General features: G+C 41.8%; 1 protein-coding gene across 2 annotated transcripts in view; it reads right to left on the bottom strand.

Moving 5' to 3' along the window:
• KCND3 (potassium voltage-gated channel subfamily D member 3) overlaps window positions 1–27,298 on the bottom strand; it is a 222,784-nt gene that overhangs the window by 77,289 nt on the left and 118,197 nt on the right. The window lies entirely within an intron of this gene.

Here is a 27,298-nt window from a genome sequence, read left to right as displayed (position 1 = left end):
CCTGTGCCAGCTCCCATGCATCTTGCTAGCAACAGAACATGAATAACAAATAAGCAGGAGCAGCGGGTCAAATATTTATTGTGAATATGACTGTAATTGAGATCCAGAAGCGACAGCAACAAAGAAGCAGGTCTTTCTGTACAAGTGCTTGCTGTCAAATCACAAACAAATAGTAACTGTATGTTGATAGCCTGTGGATGTCTCTTCACCTTTACAATGCTCAGGAGCTGGGAGCTAGAGGGTGGCCTCACTGGAAGAGCTATAATTCAGCAGCAAAGCAGAAAAGAAAGAATCTGGAAGACTCAGTTAGCCTTTTCGACCCAATGGACCAAATTCCTTCCCCCCTTCTTCCCATGCAATTGAATGGGAGTGGATGGACTGGATCCTTAAATCCAAAATAGCAGCAACCTCTCCTCTCCCATGGAATTGAAGCCAACAAGCTTCTTTTGGAATAGGATCACACATGTACTATGAAAGACAGCCCCACTGAGGCACTGTGCAGAGAAGTGGCAGAGAGATGCCAGCCCCAGACCACCAGTCTGTTTGCTTGGCATGTGCAAAAGGAGAGCAAATTCTGCAGCACTTATTTGGGCAAAACTCCCTCTGAAATCAGTGGAAGTTTGCCCAAGTAAAGACGGCATGAATTTGCCCACAGGGTGAAATTCACCACAGTGTAGAGGGCGAGCAGATGTCTGTACATTGCTTATTCCCTCTCCAGGCGTTAATGGCGCCTATGCCTTATGCTGTCCCTCTGCACAGGATTGCATTTCACCCTATGAGAATAAACTGAGAACTGGAGAAAAATCAGCTCCCTTTCTGTGTGCTGATCCCAAATATTGTAGGCTCAGATACCTCCTTATCTAAAAGAACACGGTTATTTGGGCAAAATCCAATTTCCCTGGTTGTGTTTGATGAAAAACATTGAAGATTTAACAAAGCACGATTTAAAAAAGAAGAAGAAGAAACATAGCCCTGGATGAAGTTCCCTCTTATTTTCTTTGCTGAAGGAGCGTTTTATCATTCTAGGCAAAAATTAACTGGAGTTGTCCAACTTTCCCCATGATTGATAGTGTCGCTTTAGATGTTGCTAGTCAAAACCTGTTTTCTCCCTTTTTCTTCCTCCAGAACTTGGGTAGGCAGTTTGCCAAGGTATAAAATTCCCTTGAGTGCAATACAAAAGGTCACCTGCCCCAGCCATGCTGTCAGTCTGAACATCATGTCTTATCAGATTAGAAAGTAAGTTTCACAGGATAGGTAGCATGTGTAACTAAACAAAGCAAACTACCTGGCTGGCTCTGAGAAAATGCACGTATTGGGGACGGTGTCTGCTAGCAAAATGCTGTTAAATCATGTTGTAGTGGGAAAGGGAGCTGTCTCTGTGGCTTAGATGATACATGGAACAGAAGTGGGGAAGCATATTTTGCCACTCCACGTTAAACTAACACTTGACATGCCAGAGGATATTGCCGAAGTGCTATTTGAAAGCTGGAAAAGTAGATACCGAGTTAGAAAACACTTCAGGCTTCTCTCTTTACCTATGGCAATTCCATCTGAAGACCCTGCTTTATCCATGGGGTATGGGCTCTTGCAATATGTGCTTCTCTGCAGTGCTCACTGTTAGCCTAGATGGGTATCATCTGTTGGCTGAAAAAAACTATTTGCTTTCCACCACAATCCACAAGAACATATAAAACCAATTAGCCATGCATGCCATGTTCCCCTTGATTTGCAAAAATGCTCTCTTTGCCAGAGGAGCTGGAAACACTATCATTCCAAGTATTATTTACATAATTCTTAGTTTCAGAGTAGCAGCCATGTTAGTCTGTATCCGCAAAAAGAAAAGGAGGACTTGTGGCACCTTAGAGACTAACAAATTTATTTGAGCATAAGCTTTCGTGAGCAACAGCTCACTTCATCGGATGCATTCGGTGGAAAATACAGTGGGGACATTTATGTACACAGAGAACATGAAACAATGGGTGTTACCATACACACTGTAACGAGAGTGATCAGGTAAGGTGAGCTATTACCAACAGGAGAGCGGGATGCGGGGGGGGGGGGGAACCTTTTGTAGTGTTAATCAAGGTGGGCCATTTCCAGCAGTTGACAAGAACGTCTGAGGAACAGCGGGGGGGGTGGGGGGGGGTGAGAGGGGGTGGGGGGAGCATTCACCTCAGTCAGCTCTGATAACTGCTAACTTGGGTGCTGCATCTGGTGAGCCTGCTGGGAAACTACCCCTACCAAAGATTAATTCAGAGGGCAATGTAACCTCCTTTGACAAATATTCAATTGTAAAGAAATCAGGCAATTCATTCTACCTTATCTAATCATTTGTCCATCCAGCAATACATACAAATCTCTCTCTCTCGAATAGGCAGGGCTGGTAGTACCACCTACTATAAAGATTGTAAGTGTAAGTGTAGATTTTAGATCCCTTGGTTGACATTTATATCTATAGTATATGTATATAAGTTTATATCATGCATATACTTCCATCTCTCTCGAGCTACCTATCTAACACTCATAAAGCTGATCTTGCCACTTTGGCCTTATAGATCTGTTTCCTCTAGGTGAGAAAGCAGAAAGCTTGCTATGAAAATTAACTCCCTAATAAAAATAATTAATACACGGAAGGACTGTCGCCAGAAAAACATGTCCCTCTCCTAAGCAGGTTAAAGTATTTGCATGATCAGAAATAAATGATCAGAATATATCATTTGCAGCCTGAGCTCTGGGATCCAACTGAAAAACTCTTGTTGTGTTTGTGGACGCTCTGAGTTCTTTTCTCTGAACCTTATAAATAGACTTGGAAGGATTAGATTTTTATCGGTAAACGTCAGTTCCACCATATACACACAAATATTTCCAACATAATATATATTAATTTAAATTTACAAGTAGGAAAAGTAAGAAAAATGCTGCTTGAGAATTTATTAGAGTTTTATTTAAAGGTATTAACTTTGTATATTTTGATATGTGATATTGACAATTTGTGTTTTAAGGGTTATAAAGATCTAACATTGAATCTCAACATCTACTGTCATTAAATAATTATTGTCTAACCCCCCCAATTTCCCACAACCGTAAACATTTAAATACATAAAAATAGAAAAAAGCCTAAAACCCCATAATTTTGCACAATTTTAAAAATATAAATAGAAAAAATTGAAAATAAACATCTATATTATCCATTGAAATAATAAAAAATAGAAATCAAATTCTGCCGATACTATTTATAAACTCAAGCAGTCAGATTTTGAAGCCTGTTCACAGGTATTTCAGTAATAGCCTGGGACCGACAGAGTTACAACTACACTGCATCCTACAGCCCTGTCCAATAAACCCTTGTTCTGGTCCCTGGCTTGACTGCCTCCAGAGACTGTGAGTCCACAGCTCCCCTGCTAACTTGTTTCATTTCCTAATTTTCTTCCAGTCACAATGGTCCCCCCACCCACCCACCCACACACTATTCATCCTAAATTTGAACAATCCTAGTTTTAGGTAATCATTTCTTGTTCCCTCCTCACTTATCACTGAGAAGAATCCTCTTCCTTCTGTGTCTTATTTGCATATGAATTTATCTCCACTTACTACCTCTACCCGTCGAGTTTGGTCTGTCTTTATTTTCTATAGGATATGGGGAAAGATACCTGGGAACAGTGAGCAATTTTCAATACTCTACCTGTGGCTTCCTTTTCTCATCTCTGCTACATGTACACCTGGTGAAGAAGAGACGTTCTATGTAGATATGAAGTTGTGAATACAATGAGCTTGATAGCATGAATAGATTTGATTATGGATTTGCTTCTCCTCTGGAATGGAGAGGGAGTAGTTCTGATGCGCTATCCTTTTGCCAGTTACTAGCCACAACAGCTAATGTTGTTTGAATTTATCCATGGGAGTGATACACAGTAAGCTAATGTCTCAAGGTCACTTTGAAAACCTTAGCCTAAATTTTTGAATCAAAGTAGTCAGGTCCCTGTCAAAAACAAACAAACAAACCAACAAACAAACAAAACCAAAACCATAAAACCCAAACAAAACAAAAAAAACCCCAAACCCCAACCCAGATCTGCAACATGAATTTTAATTCTTGTCTTTCTCATGAAGAAGACGTGCTAGAATTCAGATGTCTTGAACAGCAGTATATTCTGGAAAAAAACACTGCAATATGCCAGTTGGCTCTGTCAATGTTTGTATTGTGACTGTCAATGAATCCACTGCACCTTTCCCTTACAGATTAGTAAGACAGCTGTAAGATCTGTAAGAAGTCACACAGGTTCCAAACAGTTCCTACTAACTTGGCCAAGTAGTCAGGTCAGATAAAACTCCTGAAAGTGTGTGTGTTGCCTATCTATCTATCTATCTCTCCCAATCCACCCATCTATCTATCTATCTATCTATCTATCTAAACTTAGTGTATGCAAAAGAAGAGTCTCTTGAGAGAACCACGTCTAGGATACTCTGTTAAAAGTGTTACAAGAAAGAATTATATTTGTCTCATATATGGAAGCTTGTTGCAAACAACTCTTCTCTGAAGAATTAATTTCATTTGGTGTCATTTCATGCTTTTTTGCTGCCAGTTTTGTCACAGGGATGAGGCAGGAGAATCTTGATCAGCTCCTATTTCTAGTAGGTTATAGCACAGTGAGCTGAGCTCCAGTCCCAGTACTTCCCTGTTCACAGCCTGTCACATCTGCCGTTGGGTGACCACGTAATAAAGGGCAAAACTACGGGGAAACCCATCCCTATATAGTGGCCAGGCCACATGTGCATCTTATATGCCACTACAGCTGAGATTTGAGCCATGACCCCCAGTTCTACCAAGCAAGTCAAAAGGGCCTCTTGTCGAAGCCAGCAGGCGTTGATTGGAGTTTTTCTCCCCTTCTGCATATCTTACTCGTGTCTTATTAACCTGTGGGGAAAAGGTGCAGTGGATTGGTTGTCAGTCACAGTATGAATGTTGACAGAGCCAAATGGCACACTGCAGTGTTTTTGACAGATTATGCTGCTGTGTAAGACATCTGAATTCTGACACCTCTCCTTTTTCATAAGAAAGACAAGAATGAAAATGCATGCCAGAGATCTGTTCTGTGTTTGTTTTTTGGATTTCACGAATGGGAAATAGACCCATTTTAAAACATTCTGTTCCTGGTAAACATGGGGCCTGATCCAAAAGCTCATTGAACCCAATGAATGTAAAGACTTTTCATTGACTTCAGTAGCCTTTGGATCAGGCCCTTGCTCTTTGTGGATCTATAGGCAGCACAACCATACAAATGTCGAACCTACTGGTAAAGATTTAGGCTTTTTTCCCCTCCCAAAGCACCATATCAAAATGATATAGTCGAATATCTTACAGTCTGGGGGCTCAGACCTTTAGTTTTTAAAAAATCAAATCCACACTTCAAACAGCTAAGATCTTTAAGTTTGAAACACAACTACTGAGTAGATGTATCAAAGGAAATTCCCTTTTTAAGAGTGTTATTTTAAATACAGTGGAGCAAACTCCGCCCGCAGGGAAACCTCTGCAATGGCAGTGGGACTATACAGGTGTGACCGAGACCTTTCCTACACTACTGATTACGTCGGTATAACTTACGCGGCTAAGGGCTGTGAATTATCCACACCCCTGAGTGACTTGTGTTATACCGACTTAAGCGCTGGTGTGGACAGTGCTATGTTGGCGGGAGAGCTTCTCCTGCTGACATGGCTACCACCTCTCGTGGAGGCAGGAGTTATTAAGCCGATGGAAGAGCTCTCTCCTGTCGGCTTAGAGCATCTCCACCGCAAGTGCTACAGAGGCGCAGCTGTGCCGCTGTAAGTCCTGCAGTGTAAACATAGCCTGAGTGTAGAATTGAGCTCAATAAATCTGTGACAGATGACAATTTCCTGTAATATCCTGGACAAACCTTTCTGAATTAAGTTTAAGTATTTTTGGTATTAAATTGCAAAGTTTATGTATTATTGTGGGGTCATATACAACTTCTCTAGGGGTGAGATGTGGCTAATATAAACCATGGGACGTATTGTGAGCTTCAGAGGACTATTTTAAACAATGTGCCAAACAAACAAAGTTAAGTGGCAGTCCTAGGAAATACCTGGGCTCAGAGGAATGCAAATTACTGTATCTAGTTATGCAAAGATCCAGCCTTTTAACTCTTCAGTCTGAGGATGGGACCATTGTCTGACTGATGACCTATTCATGTTCTCTGCTGATCAAAGGCCCAAACAATATAGAGGAGTGACTCTCAGATTCATGGGGTGCTTTTTCTGAACTATTATAGCTGTTATTATATAGTGATCACAGTAAAAAAAAACCTTTTGTGGGGTTTGAAGGACTGACTCCTACCAGAGCTCTTGCCAGAGTTGGGGAGATCTCTTATATGCTTATTAGCAAGCATGTAGGTTCTTTTATTGTTTAATATGTTTTCTCTATATTGTTTTCACCTTAAGAATAAATGTACTTGCTGAGGAAAAGCTGTGTGATACCTTATAGCTGTGGGCAGTTACGCTGTTGATAGCCTCTGAGGAGAAAAGCAAAGCAGGTGTGCTTAGGCAGCTTGCAGTGCTGGGAAATTCACAGTGTAGGCAGGGAACTGTGCAGCCCTAAAATACCCGGTCACCAGAGAGTGAGACTTGAGTCTTGACCCAAGATTAGTGACAGCTGAGGAGCCAGGAGCCTAGAGTGGGTGCCCTTCCTGGACCACAGAGAGGAGGATACACGTGGAGTTTCCCTGAACTGTGGCAAAAATCTATTAAGCAAGTCAGTCTGGATGCAGGAATGATTAGATTTCTGATGCATTTGTTTATTGTGCACTGCTGCCAACCTTTTCACCACAGAACAAAAATCGCATTCTCTGTATAATAAACCTTGTTATGTTGAGTCCCTTTCTGGCAAATAGGAGTTAGTGCTGTAAAATGGCATGACATTTAATACTATTAGGAATCAAAAGAAATTACAAATAATAAACATTAACATGAAGAACTCAACACAGAAATTTTTTTTAAAGAAAGAAAGAAAATGGGATGAAATTCTGCGCCGCTGAAGTTAATGGGGAATTTTGCAATTTACTGCGACAGGACCAGGAGTTTACCCTGAGAAAAAAACCTGAGTCATTCCATTGTATCTAATTACTGTATGATGCTGCGTCCACTGATGACAATGATAAAGCTTCCTTTGGCTTCAGTAGGAGCAGATTAGGCCCCATATTCCTTGGTAAAATGATTTCAGGACAGTGGAAAATCTCACCTACCTTATGAGTGCCAATATTAGGACAACAGGTATCGTGTCTCAGAGTTTCCATGCTTGTCTGGATTTATACATACAAACAATTGCATTATTTCAATGTGTATTTTGCTTGCTTAATAAAAATTGTTCTGTTTAGAACAGAATTACAGGCTGGGTCCTTGCCTTTTCTCTATCTGAGGTAAATCTCATCACTAATGTCTGACTGCACTAAGTTCCTCGCCTTACTAATGGTAAGGGATGCTTAAATACTAAGCCCCAATAATCCAGTTTATGTTTTCATAACAGTAAATATGATACAAGATAGGCACAGCTTGTGCTAGAAGTAAGCAATGGGATCATTGTAGCATTCCTAAATTCTTTTATTTTAAGATTTATTTTGTTGATAAAACCAGCTTTAAATACATTTTTGTCCTGTATTTTTCCATCTGTAGCAGGAACATGGTTAGGGGCTTTTTACCATCAAAGTGATAAGTTAAATCTCCCCCCTCCCCACCCCCCAACATTTTCCACCATTAAAAGGAATATCCTAGGCAACCACTCTAGTTTAAGCTCCTGTTGCATAAAGATACAACATGGGACAAATTCAGAAGTGATGTGGGAGGGCATATGATTTAAATGCCAGTAAATGGGTGCACAAGACTAGAAGGTAGGCTAATTTGGAGTAATTTATACTCTGAGGGTCCGAGGAAGGTGAAAACTCTAAGAGGAAAGATTGTCTTGCAGTTGAGGTGTTGGATTGATGCTCAGGAGATCAGGTTCTGTTCAAACCTCCTATGTGACCTCAGGCAAGTCAAATAAGCTCAATTCCTTAGAGGTAGTTTGGCACCTAAAGACCATTGAGGATCTGGGCCTTCATCCAGGCCCATTGAGAGAAATGTGGGGCCTTGGTACATCATGTTCACTGAGGCCCCAGAAGCTTCCATTTCACTTTATTTACACAGATGTTATGACTTTTGGGGTGGGGGGGGGGGAAGCCTGTGGTTGGGGTCCCCAGTACAGTTGTCCTTCCTTCCCCCACCTAGTCAGCCCTGCCTTCCTGATTTGTGCTTCAGTTCCCCATATATATAATGGGGATAATTATACTCCCTTTCTCCCATTCTTGGTCCTGGCATGAAGAGCCAACAAAACAGAAAGTCTGTATGCGCAGTGCCAGCATATTGGGGTCTATAGGCATTAGTGTCATACAAATAATAAAAATTTAGACTCACCTTGGATTAAAAGACTTGACAAAGAGTAAGTGACCCAAATAATACCAAAAAGCCACATAGTCCAATTAGATTTTAAGCAGAATTTCCCATTGGAAATCAGTGAGGACTTCCGCCTAGAAACCAATGTTCTGGAATGGCCCACATTATATAAAAATATGCCTAAATTTAACAGTGTTCAAATAAATCATTGCTTGGGCCTTTCTTTTGCTTATACAGAATTCTATTGAGACCATTAACACTTTTCTCTTAGGCCATCTTTTAGCTGTCAGATGCGGGTGACATTTAGTCACTACCAACATGGTCCAGATTTTAACCAGCAACCTGGAAGTGAAAGGCTCCATATTCCATTAACAGTCCCCTCCTGTGGCTTATTTTGTCATTCAACTTCACACCTTATATAAGACATTCCATTAACTACACAGGACTGTGATTTAGTAAGTCCTTCATGACTGAAGGTGATTCAGCAATTCCCCACTGGAGTGGATCTGTTCAGATGCCTAAGAAATGTGTCTGATGGCTAGAGCTGGGGCAGGGAGAAAGGACTTCGGGATTCTATTCCTAGTTCTACAGCTGTCTTCTCCTTAGGTGTGTGGGAGTTGTTGAATGCCACTACACCTCAGTTTATCTATCACAGGGTTGCTGCTGGGGTATAACTAGTTTTTCTGTTGAACTGATGTCCTTAAGTATAAGGAGCTATGTGAGGGTAAACTGATTATTATTGTTGTTATTGTTGTCACTTTGTTCGGTACTGAAACCCCACACACTGCATCAGGTTTACGCAGTTTGCACTTTCAAATTGCAGAGGGATTAGGGGTCTCTTTTTATGAGTTTAAAATTTTCAGTTTGTCTCAGTATATATATATATACCTAATTTAGCCTATGGCGTAAGCAGTAACAAATTACAGTGTAACCTTCTCACCTATAAGCATTCAACTGGGAAAACATGAAGCACTGTCAGAGAAATTCAGATTAGGAATGTAAAAAACTAATCTCCTCAATAATGTTCCCCTCCTCATTAAATGTGGAACTTGCTCATAAATATTCACCAGATGAAAAACGTGAAATAGGTAAAAGTTAATACTATACAATCAAACTGACTTGAATTTTCCCAGCAGATTCACCGAACCCTAATTGTATTATCCTCTTACCTCATCTGAGACATCTGTTTGACCAGGATGCAAAATAGGTGTACGCAGTTAGATATGCGTATCATGAATGGTTTTCAATCGAGCTGATCAGGAATTTGTCAGTGGAATGGTTCCTCAGGTCTAGAGAGGAATTTCTGGTCAGAGAGGGCAAGCTAACCATCCCGGAATATCCTGGTGGTTAGAACACTTCCCCAGCTGTGGGTAGGGTGACCAGATAGCAACTGTGAAAAAACGGGACAGGGGGTGGGGGGGTAATAGGTGCCTATATAAGAAAAAGTCCCCAAAAATGGGACATCTGGTCACCCTACCTGTGGGGGACCCAGATTTAAGTTTGCTTGGTTCAGAGCAGTGACTTGACCCTGGTATCCCACATGAGTGTCCTAACCACTGTGCTACTGGTTATTGGACTAGATGACCTCCTGAGGTCCCTTCCAACCCTGATATTCTATCATTCTATTCTCAGATTCTGAAGTCTGTCTAATGTTTTTTTTTGTGAACATTTTTGAAAGGTCTCGCTTCTTTCCAGTGCAGAATGAAATTTAAAAACCTTCATTATTTTTGCTGGAATAGAATTCTTGTTCTCCAGCTAGCCCTACTTTTGAGTGGACAAGTGCATTATAGGAACTACGATGGCTTACTGAATGCCCAGAGTAATCTCTTCTTCAGGAAGTACATAAGAATGGACATGCTGTTTTGACCCATCTCTCAACGGTACCCATATTTTACGGATAGGTAAACTGAGGCAGGGGATGGTAAGTGACTTGTCCAAGGAAACATAAAGAGTCAGTGGCAACACTAGAATATAACTCTGGTGCTCTGACTCCCAATCCCTGTCTATAACTGGCAGACAGCACTTTCCCCAAATACTAGTGACTCATTAGCAAAGAGCCTTCTTCTCTCACATCACTGTAAACCAGGAGTTAACTCCATTGAAGTCAGTGGAGTTTCACTAGTGTAAAACTGATGTGAGAGGAGAATCAGTCTCAGTGTATCAGACAACATGTGTGTGGCGGGGGGACAACATCTGGAAATAATTCTGGGGAAGCTGGTGATACAGTGAAATCCCCACTCAATTAGCCCAGTTCATATAGATAATACTGTGGTGCCGTGCTAAGCAGGAACCTCACTGAGTCCGCTGCCGGGCTCACTCACCACATCTGCTTCTCAATTCACAAATAACTTTCTCAGCTCCTCTCCTTGCATCTAGGTAAAAAAAAATCTGTGCACTAATGTAACTAAAGGACATGTTTGAGCGCCAGGTTGGAACCAGTGTAGCAAGCTATAAATGATGCATGAAATGAAGTTAGAACCCCGAGGGCAGAAATCGCTGGCGGGGCAGTGTATTTGCTCAGACTCAGGGAAGTACTGTACTCCTGTGTAAGGCTCACACCTCTCTTTGGTTCTCCTTGTGACGGACTGATGCCAGGTGCAGTACAGCAAATTCATACCCAGGGAAACAGGTGAATTAAATGTGGTGTTTAATTTTATTTTCCGCTCTTCCCATCATTTCACCTCACTGGTCACATTGAAAAGATTAGTTTCTTTTTAACTGTGGGAAATAATTTTGTGTCTGGGTTGGGTTAACAGCCCTGGAGACTGGAGACCTCCTCTGCCTGGAGGCATGGTAGCTATTTCTCCATGGCCAGCTGAGTCCTTGGCCTCTCTGCAAAGGCTGCCTACATGGTTCCAGTGTGATATAGAACACTCTTCCCAGTGGTCATGTTCTTGTCATCTAACATGGGCCACCAAACACAGCCATCAGGCGGGCAGCAAGGCCAGAGTCCAAGAGCTTTATGTCCCAGTACAAACTCCTCGAGCTGGCCACTCCCTAATGATATATAGATATGTTTGTAGTGTTGTTGTGGCCGTATTGTTCCCCGAGTATTAGAGAGAGAACGTGGGGGAGGTCATATCTTCTACTGGAGCTTCTGTTGGTGAAAGAGACAGGTCGGGGCTGAAAAAGAGCTCAGTGAAGTTTGAAAGCTTGTCTCTTTCACAGACAGAAGTTGGTCCAATAAAAGCCATTACCCCCGCCCCCCCTTGTCTCTCCCATGTAGATTAATGATCTCCTTGTGCTTTTGCAATGCCAGATGAGCGTCTCAGAACCACTGACAGACTATTTCAAGGGGGCAGACCCCCCCACATTAGCATCTGTCGAACCTTTCAGGAAGCTGCAGGCTGATTACTGATGACTCACTGCAACCGGTGAGGCTTTTTCGCTCCATAAGAGAAATGAGACTGACTCTCTGGGAAGTGAGGGTGGAGATGGTGTCATTCTTAGGGATGAATCCTGGGAACTTGAGTGAGGGAAGGGTTGTAAATAAAACCGAGCCCGAGAAAACAAGTGAGTTTTTGCTCCTATACACCTATAGCGTGGTCTGTGTCTGGATGAGCATGTGGCTTTCCTGCTCTGCTCCAACACATTCACTCATTAATACCCATGACAGTGAGTTAAGTTTTATCACCACCATGACTGGACAGACCAGAAGCACAGAGAGGAGAAGTGACCTGATTCCCATGCCCTGAATCAATGACAGAATGGGACAGGCTAGGCCAGCTGGAAGCACAAATTAAACGGGGTCAGTTACATCTCTCCTCCTTTCTGCTCTCTTCTTTCTAGATTCTCTGGTGTTCAAAGGAACAGAGCAAAATTATAATAGTACCCTGAGCCCTGCAGTGCTGATCCCCCCCTTCTTGCAACTTCTTTGTGAAAACAGTGGGGCAGAATGGTGTAAATCTGTGGGAAGTCACACATTCTTAGGTGGCAGTCAGTGGTGCTACATTGACACCAGAGACTCTTTAACGTGGCGTCTAGGGACAGGTTTCCTATTTCTATCTTCTCTCCTCGGCTTTTGTAGGAGAAATTGTTTCATACTAGCATTTGGGGGCCTAATGTATGTCCTATTGTAGCCTTGCCTGCCTTCTGTGTGTGGATGCCCCCCACCCAATTCACACACAAATAGATACATGAATTATACCCTATGGGGAACATGCTCATATCTGAGTGCTTCTTGCCTGAATCCTGCCTTATGTTTTCAGTAGCTCTGTTGCTCCCTGCGCTTGGAACAGTCTGAATTTTTTGGCAGCTCGGTGGCCTGACTTTTGGCAGCTCTTTTAGACGTGGTTGTTCCCTTTCCTAATGGGAAAATAAGAGTGAGCTTGTGAGCTTCCTTGGCAGAGGCTGGAGTCTCCAGTGAGCAGCTCCAGCATTGGAGCTGCTTTTAGCCTGCAGCCCCCAAAGGCAGCTAATAGAATGTCCTTGGAAAAAAGAATATTTGCAGTGTCAATATAGTGCAAATTAGAGACTGTAAATAAGGGATACACACAGACAATTACATCCCGAAACATCCTCTCCTCTATGTCTCTACGTCCTTCAGCTCTTTTGCAATACAGGGCATATACTGATGTGTCCATTTATTATAGGTGTTATACAGGTCTCTCTTGAGCATGATCCTCTCAAGTGTTTTCAAGGTCCCACGCTGAGATACTTCTATGTTCATTTCTGGTTTGATGCAGAACATGCTCTTTGTACATTGTGTGGCCTGGTTGTCACTAATCCTATGTCAAGGTTGAAATGTCTGTTATCTACTTAGTGAAGATCTTGACAAAACATATTATTGCACTAAATGTGATTAGAAACACAAAGATGGCAACAAGCTGGATAAGAACATGTCATTTGTAAAGTCCCTTTTCAGGGTAGGTCTTTCCTTTAACTTCTGTGCATCAATTTCGATCTATGAAATGGGTTTAAAAATATTTACCCTCATCCCAGGGCTGTTGAGGGATTTAATTATTAAATAGTTGCAAAGGGGGATAGTGGGCTGTCAAGAGAAGTTTGTTTCTATGACACAGTCCCATGAGCAATCAGGCGTTTCTCATTGTCACTGCATCATTAAACGCCCCTAGACCATTCTATGTCAGTAATAGTTGTAAGTTAACAAATACCAGCTTTTAGCAAGGTAAATTGTCACTAAAGTCCTTTCTTTAGAGACCACCTCACTGGTCCAATTTACATATTGGGGGGTGAGGAGGGGAATGAACTATTTTGAAAGTTCATTAATATCCATAAGGTACTAGTTCACAGCTGTTTCAGACCTAGATTCTTATAAGGTCCTCTGGGTAAGTAAATGGGTTAGTTTGACTTTCAGTGATTTTAACACACAGCACACCTCCATAGATAAGTAAAAGCTGGCTTTCAGTGAGGTAGTTTGAAAAGCTTATTTATATTCATGAATTATTTGTCAGTCGCTATGTCAAAGCCTTAGATTGTGTTTAAATTAGAGAGAGAAAGTGGGACTACACCCGGATCTGCACTCCGATGTTCAGCTCCAGCACGTACATGATTTGAATGTCCATGTGATGTGTCTTTAAAGTATTTTGTACAGCGATCAATGACTTATATAACCTATCAGACTCTGCAGTCTGACTGTGCACACGGTGGAGCTCATCTCACTAAAATTTCTTTCTTGCTGGTGCTTTCTTCAATGCCAAATAAAGTCAAGGCATTTTTATCATAGACTCAATGGGCCAACTTCTTCCTTAATGTAACCCCAAGGTGTGATACAGGGTGACTGTGGAACCCTGGAACCTTCTATGAAGTTACACCAGGGACGAGTTTGGCCTAATGTGATATTTTCAGTTTCAGTGGCAACAATGTTATCTGTTTCCCTTTCCAGTCATTTCACAGAAAATTTCCCACTAGGATTCTTTCCTTTCTAAATTTTAATTTCCCATCCAATTCTCCCTCTGTTCACAAACTCTGCCAATATATGGGGTTTATTTGCTCCCATTCCTCATCTATACAAACAAAGTCTTTATCTTTAAAAAACAACAACCTTGAAACATTTTGAAATGGAGGCATTGTCAGCCCCTCCTGTTCTTTGAAGGCCGTTGTGCTATGATGAATGAAGTGCTAGGGATAAGCAGGCCTCAGGGAGGTGTGTGCCTAACAGAATAAATATATCTCTTGTAAATCATCCCCACCAAAGCATCATTAAACCTAAGCATGGCAAGTCAGTTCCCAAAGCAACTCCAAGTGCTGATGGATCTTGTTTTTCTTTCTCTATAGGACCCACATTTCTCACACAACACCCTAAGATGAAAGCACCTCTCTGGCTCTCTCTCTGTCACACACCCACACCCACACCACCCTACCTATTATTGTAACTAGGGGCAACATTTTTTACACACACACACACACACACACACACACACACACACACACTCTAATATTGTAATTGGAGGCAACGTTTTCCTCTGGCAAAGGAATCGAGGGCAGGACATTTGCTTTATTAAAAGTGAGAACAGTACAAGACTTTGCTTTTGTCATCCCTGACACCTATATGCTTCACATGTTATCTGACAGCCTTGTTGCTTGATATGGACTCTGATTCATTTAAAAACGTAGCTAAGTGAACTTGTCAAGCCTAATTAAGGGGCAGTTTTACACTCTATCCCAACACTAGCTGAGACTTTTTCAAACTTCAGAGAGTAAAGACGAACCATTTCCTGTGAGCAGAGCCTAGAAACTGACCCATCCTGCAGGGGGTATAAGAAGTGTGACAATGAGAGTGTACATGTAATAGATGCTATAAACCAAAGGGTCTGCTTCTGTGTGTGTGTCTGTGCTATTTAACACAGATAACAGATTGAGCACATTTGTTTGTATGCCAATGGGGGCTATAAAACAAGGATGTTAATGTACCAAGGGTTAGTTTGACTGCGTATGTGTAGCGCATATAGCAAAATTTCGATTGAGAGTAAGTGTATGCAGGCTCAGACTGAGTGTGGTCATATAGAGAGGGATTCTTAGGGGGATTTTTTTCCACCCTGACAAGAAAATTTGGATCAGTTACCCTCAGCTGCTGCATACACAGCACAGAGAGCCAAAACAAAAAGGCAGGAAACATAAATGGGTGCAAAGAAGTGATTGAGTGTAGGAAAACCAGGGGCAAAAAGAGAGGTGGAATCAAGGACCAGATCTTTATCAGTTCTATGAGGATAAAATAGCCAGTAACCTTCAGAGAGAGTATTTTCTTACTCGCTGCCTGCCATGTTGTGTCCATACAACACAGCAAATTGAACTAGCAGGAGATCCAGTGGCTGGCCTTGAATTCAGCCCCTGGTGGTCCTCAGCAGCAGGTAGCTCCTCTCTGTGGACCGTGTGCTATTGAAAGGAGCAGGGTGTGTGCAGTCCCCATCTCTGTCCACACAATGCAAGAATACTATTCCTGAAATATATATCGTACGGTGCAATAACTGGGGTTGCACATTATTATTGATTATTTGCTCTGTGGTAGCTCTTAGGGGTCACGATCAGGGATTGAGGACGAAGTATCCTAAGTGGCTGTACAAATACATAACAAAAATAGGGTCACTGCCCTCAGAGTTTATAATGTAAGAATAAGATGAGAGGCAATAGGTGGATACAGACAGACAGGGGAGTACAACGAAACAGTGGTCCATATGGCAAGCAGCCGTCATGGTGATGAAACCATTATTAGTTGAAACAAAACGATATATAATCATCCAGCTAGGAAGGAACCTTTTAATTATTTTGTTACTGATTTACTACTTTAAAACATTACCCCACATGTGGCCATATTGAAGTCAATGGAGTAAGGTGCTACTAAACTGGAGTAAAGGTATCAGAATCTTGCCCATAACCCTTTGAAAATACTGCCATATTCCACAGTAACTATGCCATAAGTTGGAACCTAAAGCAGTGTTTTTGCAGCATTTAGACATGGGCCAGATTTCAAGAGCTCAGCACTCTGCATTCACCCAACATGCTGATCACTTTTGAAACTCTGGCCCTTAATTAGGTACCTGAATGGGAGCTGAGTTTTTTTGAAAAGTTTGGCCCATGACTGTAAAGTACTATAGTATTTTTTTAAAAAATTAAGGCTCTGTATAATGTCCTTTCCCTAATACGATAGTCTGGGGTTTTTATTAAACATGGGCAGGCTCTTAATTCTACCACTCGCTAAAAAGAGCTGCTTTTGTTTTGTTTTGTTTAAATCTATTAAACTTGTCGGCGAGTTGATTGTTCTTCAAAGCAAGCTGCAGAGCTACACACCAAGCAGTAATCTTTGAAATAAGTGCAGAAGTATAAAGAATTATAATTCAATAAAGGAGATTCTGCAACTGAGTACATGTACTTCTTAAGGCTGTAAGTATTTCATGTTGCTGTTCTTGAATCTTCGGCTCGGTTTTAGGAAAACTCAATGTCTGTGTCATTTTATGTAAATCTGAATCCATCTGTCACTGCCTATTGCATCTCAGGGGTTTTAGACACTGTTTGGCTCCCCCCCCCCCCCCCCCCCCGCAAAAGACACAAGACTATATTTTCTGAAATAACCAGTGGAAGCACATCCTTGACATAATGTTTTCCCATAAATCATATTGCAATTAAGCAGGGATGGAAATCAGAGGAAGATTTTATAGCTGTCTCAAAGATGCTGTAAAACAGTTTATATTCCAAGGGCAGAACTCTCCTCACATTTCAGAAGTATTTAGTACACTACAGCTTGTGAATATAGGCATTGCCATGCTCGTTCAGACCAGTGGTGTCCTAGTCCAGCAGTGGGCAGCTCATGATGGATTTGATGGCTATCCACAGCACAATGGTACTGTGTTCCATCTACGGATGGAACTAATTTCCAAGTAGACTGGAAATATTGAAGGCCAAGACGCTATACCTCCTTATGAAAGACAAGTGAAGGATAATCAAGTCATCCAGAGAGCATGGTGAGAAGAAAAACTGTCCAAATGGAAAGGAAGATCAAAAGGAGCTAAGTTTGATGTGAAAAGAAAAGCAAAAAGATGGTCACATTTAGTATTAAGTTGCCATTAACAAATGATTTATAACTGTTGTAAGCATGTTACGGACATGAGTAATATGTATTACAGTTGTCTATAAGCCAACCAATAGAAGACATTGTAGATGGTTATAAGTAACCAAGTGACCTGCTAGACTCTATAACAATCAATAACATTTGATTAACCATTTATTAAAACATCTATTAATTATTTCTAAATGGAACTGCAATATAAAGTGTAACTAAAAAGAAAGTAAGACCAACACGATTAAAACTAAACACACAAAGCTAAGTGTTCTGGCAAAATCCGTATCCATAACTTTAAAATTGTGCTAACCTTTGAAATGTGCTTAGTAGTGGACTAGGGATTTAAAATTCTGGCAGTGAAGGCTTCTTCCCCCCTGCAGTTTTCAAATTCTTATTAATAAAACATGGCTCTGTTTGTGTCTTGGTGCAGGGACCATAATCTTAGTACATGCCCTTCCCGTTTATCATTTTTGCAGGCATTTAACAGCTTCAGCACATTTTAACAGGAACACCAGGCAGTTGTTTGCAAACCAGAATTAGCAACAAATAATATTTGATATTCCGAGGAGTCTTTTTTGAAGCCTTGCTTCCTAATCTGCATAATGGTCAGGCATTGTGGGTCACATGGAAAGAGGGGATGGATGCAGAGATAATACTGCATTGAGCATCACCTGCTTACTTCAATGATTTTAGCTTCTGTCTTTTATTTCCGAGTCACTAACTTCATTTAAAACAGGGAATAAGTGCTATACATATTTTTTAAGCCACTAACTTAATTTGCATAGATACCAGAGAGCAGCTGGAGGCAGGAAGATTAATCGCGTCTCTTGTTTAGCATTGCAGAGATTTTGCAGACTTTCCCTACCTGGTCTCATTTCCTGATCATTGAATTTTCACATGGGTATTGGGTGAATGAATTTTGCCGCTCTCAGCTTGGAGCTAGGACTTTGGATATTGATGCAAATTCAATTATGTTTAATGTCAGTTTTCCAACCTGAGAATCTACTGAATATAGAATGTCCTAGCCAGTCTTCTGAGAAATCTCCCCATGCAAAGATGCAGGCAAACCATAAGCAGTGAGGAGAGGTGATCACACCTCCTAAGAACAACAGCATTAAAACCAAGGAGTGAGGCATGCACCTTCAAGATACGAGAAAGGTTTCAGGGTCGACTCAGGCAAGTGGTCCATTTGAAAACAATGGAAGAACTCACATAATTTGATCCCGCTGCAGCACTGCACAGAATACAATCCACAGTGTCTGCAGTGTGATAGAGGTGGGTAGGTTCTGTTGGGGGTTTCTGGATTTACGGACTGGTCCTGCACCATTGCAGACACAGAGAATTTTGCCATTGACTTAAATGGGTGAAGGAACAAGCATGTAGCTTGGGGGAGCTCTATAGTAAGACATGCTGGGCACTGGACTCCACTGGTCTGATAAAAAAAAATAGATGGGAGTACTCTCCCAATTGCTTCCCGCTCGTGCTGCCAACATTGGAGTATTAATATATTTGTATTCCTGTAGTGCACTGTATATGCATAAACTAGGAGACAGTCCCTGCCCTGAAGATCTTACAGTCGTTAGTCAAGACAGGAGGAGGATGGGAAAAAGGAAGCAGTCATATCCCCATTTTACAAGCAGAGAACTGAGCCACAGAGCGATTAAGTGACTTACTAAAGGTCTCACAGGAAGTCTCTGGCAGAGCTGGGAACGGGACCCAGATATCTTGAGTTCCTGGCCAGTGCCTTAACCATAAACCATCCTTCCTCTCTGATTCGTCACTCACAGTAGATTGTGCAGGTCCTCATAATGTGATCATCCCTGTTGTTTCCTGTTTGCCTGAATCAGCAGGGGAAATGCTGACATGTCCATTCCTGTCAGCACTCTGACAGGGGTGGAGGAGCACACGGTTCAGACAGAGGCATTGCTCAGGGGAGGATTTATTGAAGGGGATACTCTGTATCCTAGTAAAGAGGAGAGGATATAAGTTGATGAAGAACTAGAAGGAATTGAAGAGAAACAGTCAAACAAAAAGGATTCCCATTCTGTTACATCACAAGAGGGCAGACAATGGGAATGATAATAGAAGGGTGCAAAACATATAGGAAAGACAGAGTAGGATGTGTTGGTGGGGGAATGGCACTATATGTAAAAGAAAGCATAGAGTAAAATATAGCAAAAATCTTAAATGGCTCATACTGTACCATAGAATCTCTGGAGATAGAAATTCCATGTTTGAATAATAAAAATACAGCGGTAGGAATATACTACTGACCACCTGACCAGGATGGTGATTGTGAAGTGCTCAGGGATATTAGAGAAAACCTAGTAACAAAGGGGGATTTCAACTATCCCCATATTGACTGTGTATATGCCACCTTGGGATGGGATGCAGAGATAAAATTTCTAAACATCATTAATGACGGCTTCTTGGAGCATCTGGCTCTGAAGCCCACAAGGGGAGACAAAGCTCTTCATTTAGTCCTAAGTGGCACACAGGCTCTGATCCAAGAGGTGAATACAGCTGAACTGCTTGGGAACAATGACCATAATGTAATTAATTTGAACATCCTTGTGGGGGGAGGGGGGGGGAATACTAAAGAAACCCACCACAGTAGCATTTAACTTAAAAAAGGGGAGCTATGTTATATAGAAATTAAAAGGAGCAGTCACAAGAATGAAATGCCTGCAAGCTGCATGGAAACTTTTTAAAACCATCTTTGGGTGTAAGGCTGGGGGCTTGGGAAATTTGCTGGTACCTTTCCCTGTGTGATTCATGAGCAGCTCTGGGAGCATTCATGCAATCTACCTGGGTGTGGGGCTCCATGTGCTGTTGTCCTGAGTGATAACAGTGCCAGGAGGGGTTCACTGCTTGTCACTAGCAAAGCACTGTGAGAGACAGGCCAGGCTGGAGAGTTAAGAGGGCACAGCGGTACCCCCAGTTCCAGGTTGTACCTGGGGATCCCATCACAACCAGCCACTGTTGGAAGACAGACTACTGGGCTTGATGGACCATTGGTCTGACCTAATATGGCCATTCTTATGTTCTTATGAACTGAGTGCTGGGTAATAAAATGAAAGGACTCCATGCTTGTAAAACTAAATTGGCTCTGTATTTACAAAGATGCTTCATTAGTAGCCAGCATTCCAACCATGTGTACACAGACTGACTTCCTGATGTCGCCTCCAAACTCTTCCCTCCTGCAACCTGTGCTTCTCCTTCCAAGTTCCATGCAGGTTATGACAATATCAGTTGCTATTATTAGGCTCTAGAGCCAAAACCTCATTTAGATCAGTCTGGGAAAGGTCACACCTCTGAGTCAGCAGAACCCACTTAACTCTTTCCCAGTGGCATCAACACTTGCTAACAGAATGGACTGCTTCAGGTGTCAGCCTATTACACTAATTTACCCTAATCTGAAATACATTTTAAAGAATATTTTCCAAATGCTAGAAGTTATTTCATGAGTATGAACCAACAAAATGTGTACTGTTCCCTTTACTGTCCTGTTTTCTGGTGCTTTGGTGTGGGTTAAAATCTTGAAAGTAGGTCACACAGGACTCCAGAGTGCTAAAGAACAAATATTCCTCTGGTGAACTGATCAGTGGCCTAGTTCTTGGGCAGCCAAATCATGAGAGACAGAACATTTCACATGACACTAAACAAATGCCAGAGGCACTTTTAAGGAGAGATCCAGAGAGATATGAAAGGGAAAGTGGAAAGATACAATTAATACTTTAAGAACTACTGACACTAAAAAGGATATCAGGCTCCTTCAAGGAGAAGAACCAAGGGCAACATGAGATACAGGATACATGGACTTTGCTCTTTTGTCTTGAGTGCTAGAAGCTGACTTTTCATTGGCGGTATGATGCCAGACAAACCCCCTTTCAGAGGCCACCAGACCTGCACCCAAGATACTTAGCTTGAAGTATATTTATATATTTAGCATGTTATACACTGAACCGTGCCACAAGTGATTATTCAGCGGTTGTTTGCATCATGCACGTGGAATAAAAAGCTGTATATCCTGGTCTTAGTTCAAGCCATGGGCACAGGGAGTGTAAGTTGCATCCCATGCGCCTAGTGTCAATTTACCCGCAGGAGGTGGGATGAGCAGAGGCCAGCACTGCCACTGTCATCCATGGTGGGGAGCAGCTTTATATGCCAGCTGAGTCTCCATAGGAGGAGGTTCCCTCAGGCGATGTTGAAGCATCACCCACCAACAACGGTGTTTCTGGGGATGACAACACAGGGTGTGGCAATAGTGTGTGTTTGGATCATGGTGCTGCTAGATATACTGGGACAAATTCACTGCTTGGTTAACTCTATTGACTTTGGTGGAGTTGCACCATTTGAGAATCTGCTCAGTGTCTTGCAGAAGAAGTTTCTGGAGTACTGACAAAAGTTGGAGTGTGTTTCAAAGCACTACGTCAATTACTTTAGATCTGTATATTCATAGACCAAATTCACCAATGACCTGGAAAACCAAATGAGAAAAATCACCATCCCTCAATGCTTACTTCTTTACTTTTGTCTTCACAAAATGGAACAGTTTGTGGGAAAGCATTTGCTAAAGCAAAACCATCCCCCACTCCCTCAGAAACATGAACAAAGACACACGTACACGGAATGCAAAAATAGCACAATGGGGTAATCAATCCTAATGATTACTTCTGGTTTCCGACAGTGCTGTGAAAAAATATCTCTGGCCCGGACAGAGTTGTGAGTGGTGTATACAATCACACACACAAAACTATCTTAGAAGAACATAATTAAGGGTGCAAAGTCAAGCACTCAAAAGTAAGCAAACGCCAGAATTAATGTTGCTTGTGCTACCTTAATTCAGCCTCCTTGTGCATACGCATTATGACACAATCTTTAATTGCATGATCATATACCATTTTTTCCACAGGATGGACAGTGCTCACTTAATGAGCGGCTATTCAATAGTTTCTCCTTATTGCCCCAGTCCTTACTTACTACTCACTATTCAAATCCTGCTCTGAAGACGGAATTATTAATTTCCTCATGGCCTTGTCTATGGCTTTCATCAAATCTGAGTGCATCACAAATACTATTACCCTCATTTTATAGATGGGGGACTGAGGCACAAAGAGATTAAGGTCAAAAGTATATGCTAAATTTGGATGTCCAATCTGAGATACCCAGGAGCTGATTCTTCCAAAATACTTAGCATTCTCTTGCACTTTTTATGTTCAAAGCAGAGCGTCCATTGACTTCATTTGCAGTTGTGAGTTCCAGGCACTTCTGCAGATCAGACCCCAGGGTCTCAAGTTAGGCACCCAGAAAATGAGGAACACACAATTAGTGACCACCTTTGCAAGATTTGGTTTTAGTGACTTGCCTAGCATCACACAGGAATCTGTGGCGCAGGCAAGGATAGAATCCAATTCTCCAGGAAAGCATTCAGCTGCCTTAACAATGAAACTGTCCTTTCTCTTCCTGCAATCTCCTGCCTCATTCACTGCACACCTTCCAACTGCTACAGCAAACGAAACAGGGGTCTTATAGACAACAGTTGCCTTCACGACCCAGTTTTGATTAATCTGCAGAGCAGGTCTACCCTGTTCATTAAATGAAGCAGTGTCCTGTGGGGGGAAAATATTATGTGATCAGGTAATTTAAGACTGTATTGACTGAACACAGGGTCTTATAATGGGAAGTGTCAGTCAACCCTAATAGTAGACTACCAGCCCATCTATATTATAGGATGCAACTCAAGATTCTTAGATATTTTCATTGGTATTTGTCCAGATCCTGGTCTCAGTTACATTAGTGTAAGCCTGGAGTAATCCCATTGATTACCACCTGTGTGGCTGAGAACAGAATCTGGCTCTGTGTTACTTAATTAGCTATTTACACATACACCAGCCTAACGTTTTGTAGAGAAAGAATTCAAGTTACGCTTTCAAGGTCTAATTAAAAAAAAAAAGACTCACCCTGCCTGCACCAAAGGTCGCTGCAAAGGGCTTTTCATTATTCAACAGAAAGTAACTCACATGCTGTGCCCATGTGGAAATTTTCTGTTCATCGAATGAGTCTCTATTTCAAATTACAGTAGTAAACATTTGAATAAAGGTACCTGCATCATAGGATACAAATTTGTTAGTGGAAAATAGGACAGGTTTTCCTACATTCTTTACACTGTGCGAGGTCATCAGAACAGAGGAAACCCACTGCAACTTGAGCAATGTCTGTGCACTGGGAGCTGGGCATGTGACTCCCAGCTCAAAGAGACATCCTTGCACAAGCTGTCATGGCTCTAGAACACTGAAAATAGTAGTTTAGCTGGGTTAGCGAGGGCGGGAGTGAGTGGTGGCGTGGCGCTCTCCTGTGGGGTCCAGGCAGGTTTGTCCTCCGCACGGCTGTCCTGTCCCACCCTTCACTACTGGCTGTGCTCCTGCGGCTAGGCTACTATTATTAGCCTGCTCGCCTGATGGCAGCTCGCATGAGTAAGTCTTCACCAGCCAGGAATCACACCCCCCGCTCCAAGTGTAGACACACCCTTGGCGTCTAATCAGCCACGTAACCTTGGTGTACCGTATTTTGCTGAATGCCAAAATTGATACACTTAGGATGAGGAGGTGATATTTTCCACCATATGATAGGAAATTATGCTTGTTTAATGTGTTCGTGAATGGACTGCAAAATGATCCATGGCTGCTGATCATAATTTGATGTTGTTATTAAACAGTTTCTCTAGGCTGCAATTTTTACCTTACTTGACTCATTAAACATGTCACTTTGCAGCGTTGCTCCTGTTTTATTTTGGTGCCTCAACACACTACCTTGAGAACCAAGAAAACCTTGGAAGGCTTTTACTCCTCGAGCATGTCTCCCAATATTCTTCTCCTTTTTGGCCAGCTCAAAAGCCCACTGAAGCCAGTGACCATCTTTCCCTTAATTTCCACAGGTTTTGGATCCGGGTCTTTATATGCAAACAAATGGAATGAATGAAATGTTTCAAATTCAATGCACCATTGTGGGGATCATAAATAAGGAGCAGGTGACCCAAGCCACATTCACAATGTACTGTGATTTCAGAGGCAGCAGAAGTGGACACTGGGAAATCAGAGCCTTCTTTGATTTTCTGTCTCTTTGTACTATCCTACATTTTAATGACTTGCACCTTTTAGACACTGCAAAACCAACACCAGACATCTACAGACAGACTTGCTAATTAGCCTTAGAGAAAAACCATAGGTGTTAGTTCTGCCTCCTTTCACTGATCCCTCTCCTTTCCCAAAGAGAGATGCTGTTTGCTGATTCAAGGCCCTGAACTTTCTCCATTTGCAGTGAATGTTAAGAAGCTATTTAAGCCCCACTTGAGTAGGAAAACTCAAGCATTAATCTCACCTGTGCTTGGGATTGGGAGAAATCCTCTGACAGTCTGGCTCTCATTCCAAATGGCAAGTTTCAAAGCTTCCCACAGGAATAAAAATTTTACTGGCTTTAAAATTCCCTTTCACAAGCCTCTTCTACTAACCCTGCCTCGCCCACTAACAACCTCCAAGTCCCACTTTGGGATGGAAAAAAGAGGGAGCATACTTATGTTCTTTTGTGTTAGAGGTTTTACAGGACATGAAATAATTTCACTGGCTAAAAGCTAAACTGCACAGTTTCTTATTAATTATTATTATTATTTATTATTAATTATACGTTAATTACAGAATATAGGGCTGGAAATGATTAGTCAGATCATCTAATTCATGCAGGTGACCTTTACACTGAACTTATTTGTGTTGTACCTACTCTGTCCTTCAATCCCATATGGGAGCTGACCTCCCTTGGGAGGCTATTCCATTGTTAATCAGAAAGTTGCCACGCTAACCCTCTGGTTTAATGTTTATTGATGCCCCTTTGCTGAAGGTGCGATGGTACGGAGAGCTCATGATTACCGTGCAGTAAGGCTCTGCCATCATTTCTTTCCCCTACAAATAACCTCATCATCTTTTATAATCCTTTTGAGAGCAGGAACTGCTTCAAAGGGGTAAGAGAAAGGGAAAGATTTTTTCTTGAGTTAAAAGTAAACCCTGCTATACATTCTCTTAATGTAACATAAATATTTTTTTAATTCTATTTTTTCTCTCACCATCACTTCATTTAGTTCACTTCTTTTGATGATGATAAGCTGCTTTTTGCAGAGAGAAACCTTCTACTAAGATTCAGGGTTGTTTGAGACTTAACAGGATCAAAAAATTAACCAACAGCCAGCAAGAAAAAAGTGAGGTCAAAGTGCTCAATCTTTTTCAAAGGATTGGATTTATTTGTAAAATATCCCTCTCTTCTAAGAACTGTAGGTCTGTCCCTGTCCCTAATGTACAATGTGTCATAATTGCTATTTTTGTTAAACATTATATTGTTAATTAAAATTGAAAGCTAAATGGTTAGAGCTAAGTGTAAGTAATGGTTTTCTTGTTCCTTGATTGTGGGGGACCTTAGAGTTGTGAACTGAGCCAAAGAGAGAATTTTATTTTTGTCTTTTAACTCTCTCTGAGATGTCATTGCAAATTTAGGCCTCCAGCCTGAAAACACTTATTGGATTAGATTTCTCTATTAAATTTTATAGCATCGTTTGAAAAAGGTGATCATCATTTTCTATTAAATGCTATAACACCTTCTGTAGCTCACGAAAGCTTATGCTCAAATAAATTTGTTAGTCTCTAAGGTGCCACAAGTACACGGCTGCTACTCTGAAACCTTTTGGTAAGGGTTCTCAGACACTGGTAGGTACAGGGGGAGTAAACAGTTATAAAACCCAGAGCAACCCAATGTTCATATTTGACCAGATCTCAATGGAACTCAAGAATTATGCACTTCAAGCTCTATCTTATCTATCTGTCTAACCTAAGGACTTCTATAGCCTCTATTATTATCAGTCTCCCAGTGCCTCGCAATCTTTTAATGTATTTATCCTCACAACACCTCTGTGCAGTAGGGCAGTTTTTCAGATGAGGAACTGAGATGCAGAGAGACTAAGGGACATACCCAAGGTCACACAGGAAGTCTGTGGGAGAGCAGAGATATGAGCCCCGGGTTTCCCAAGTCCTTAGCTAGTGCCCTAGCTGCTGGACCATTCTTCCTCACTGATCCTGAAAGAGTGAATTTGGAGTGGGTACAAAGTTTGGCAAAATTATTTGTCTCATCCCTCTCAACAAAGGCCAGGAGACCAGACTATGCTGGGCAAAGGAAGAGTTGGAAACTCTTTGAGCTTGTAAGAGAGCTCCAAGTTAGAAGACCCGCACATAGATACCCGATGGGAATCTGGTCAACAAATGGGATGTCGTTTTGCAGCGGAGTTTCATGAAATACAAGAAGAAAACATCACCCCATAGAAGCAGTGAGGATGCCCCTTACTGAGTCTGACCCACACTCTTTAAACAAAAGAACTACGTATGTACATGCAACTTCCTCCTTCCTTCAAACTCACAGACTTTATAGGCTGCAATTGCCAAAGAAGCCTATGGGAGTTGGGTGCACAGCTCCCACTTTCTCCTTTGATAATCCCAGCCATAAGTGCCATGTGAGCCCCAGAAATTTTGGATGAGCATCTCAACTTGTTTGGCTAATTTGAGCTCATGCCTAATCACTGAGAGACAGTACCACACCTTTGGGTACCACCAGCCAGGTTGCCGACAGAGCATTCATTGTTTGCACAGCAGGGAAGCTTGCTTTCAATGCACATAAGAGGACAGACAAGGAACTATCTGGGAAAGACTCTAAAGCTATTCTTAGAGAGGGTTCCCCCCTCTGGGGTGACAGTAACCACCTTCCACACCGCTCAGGGTAACTTTCTGCAGCTGCGGCCTATCAGCGTGT

This window comes from Natator depressus, chromosome 21 (assembly GCF_965152275.1).
Source record: "Natator depressus isolate rNatDep1 chromosome 21, rNatDep2.hap1, whole genome shotgun sequence".
NCBI classification, from domain to species: domain Eukaryota; kingdom Metazoa; phylum Chordata; order Testudines; family Cheloniidae; genus Natator; species Natator depressus.
Note: the sequence above shows the minus strand (reverse complement) of the source record. Positions and strands in the feature narration are given on the sequence as shown.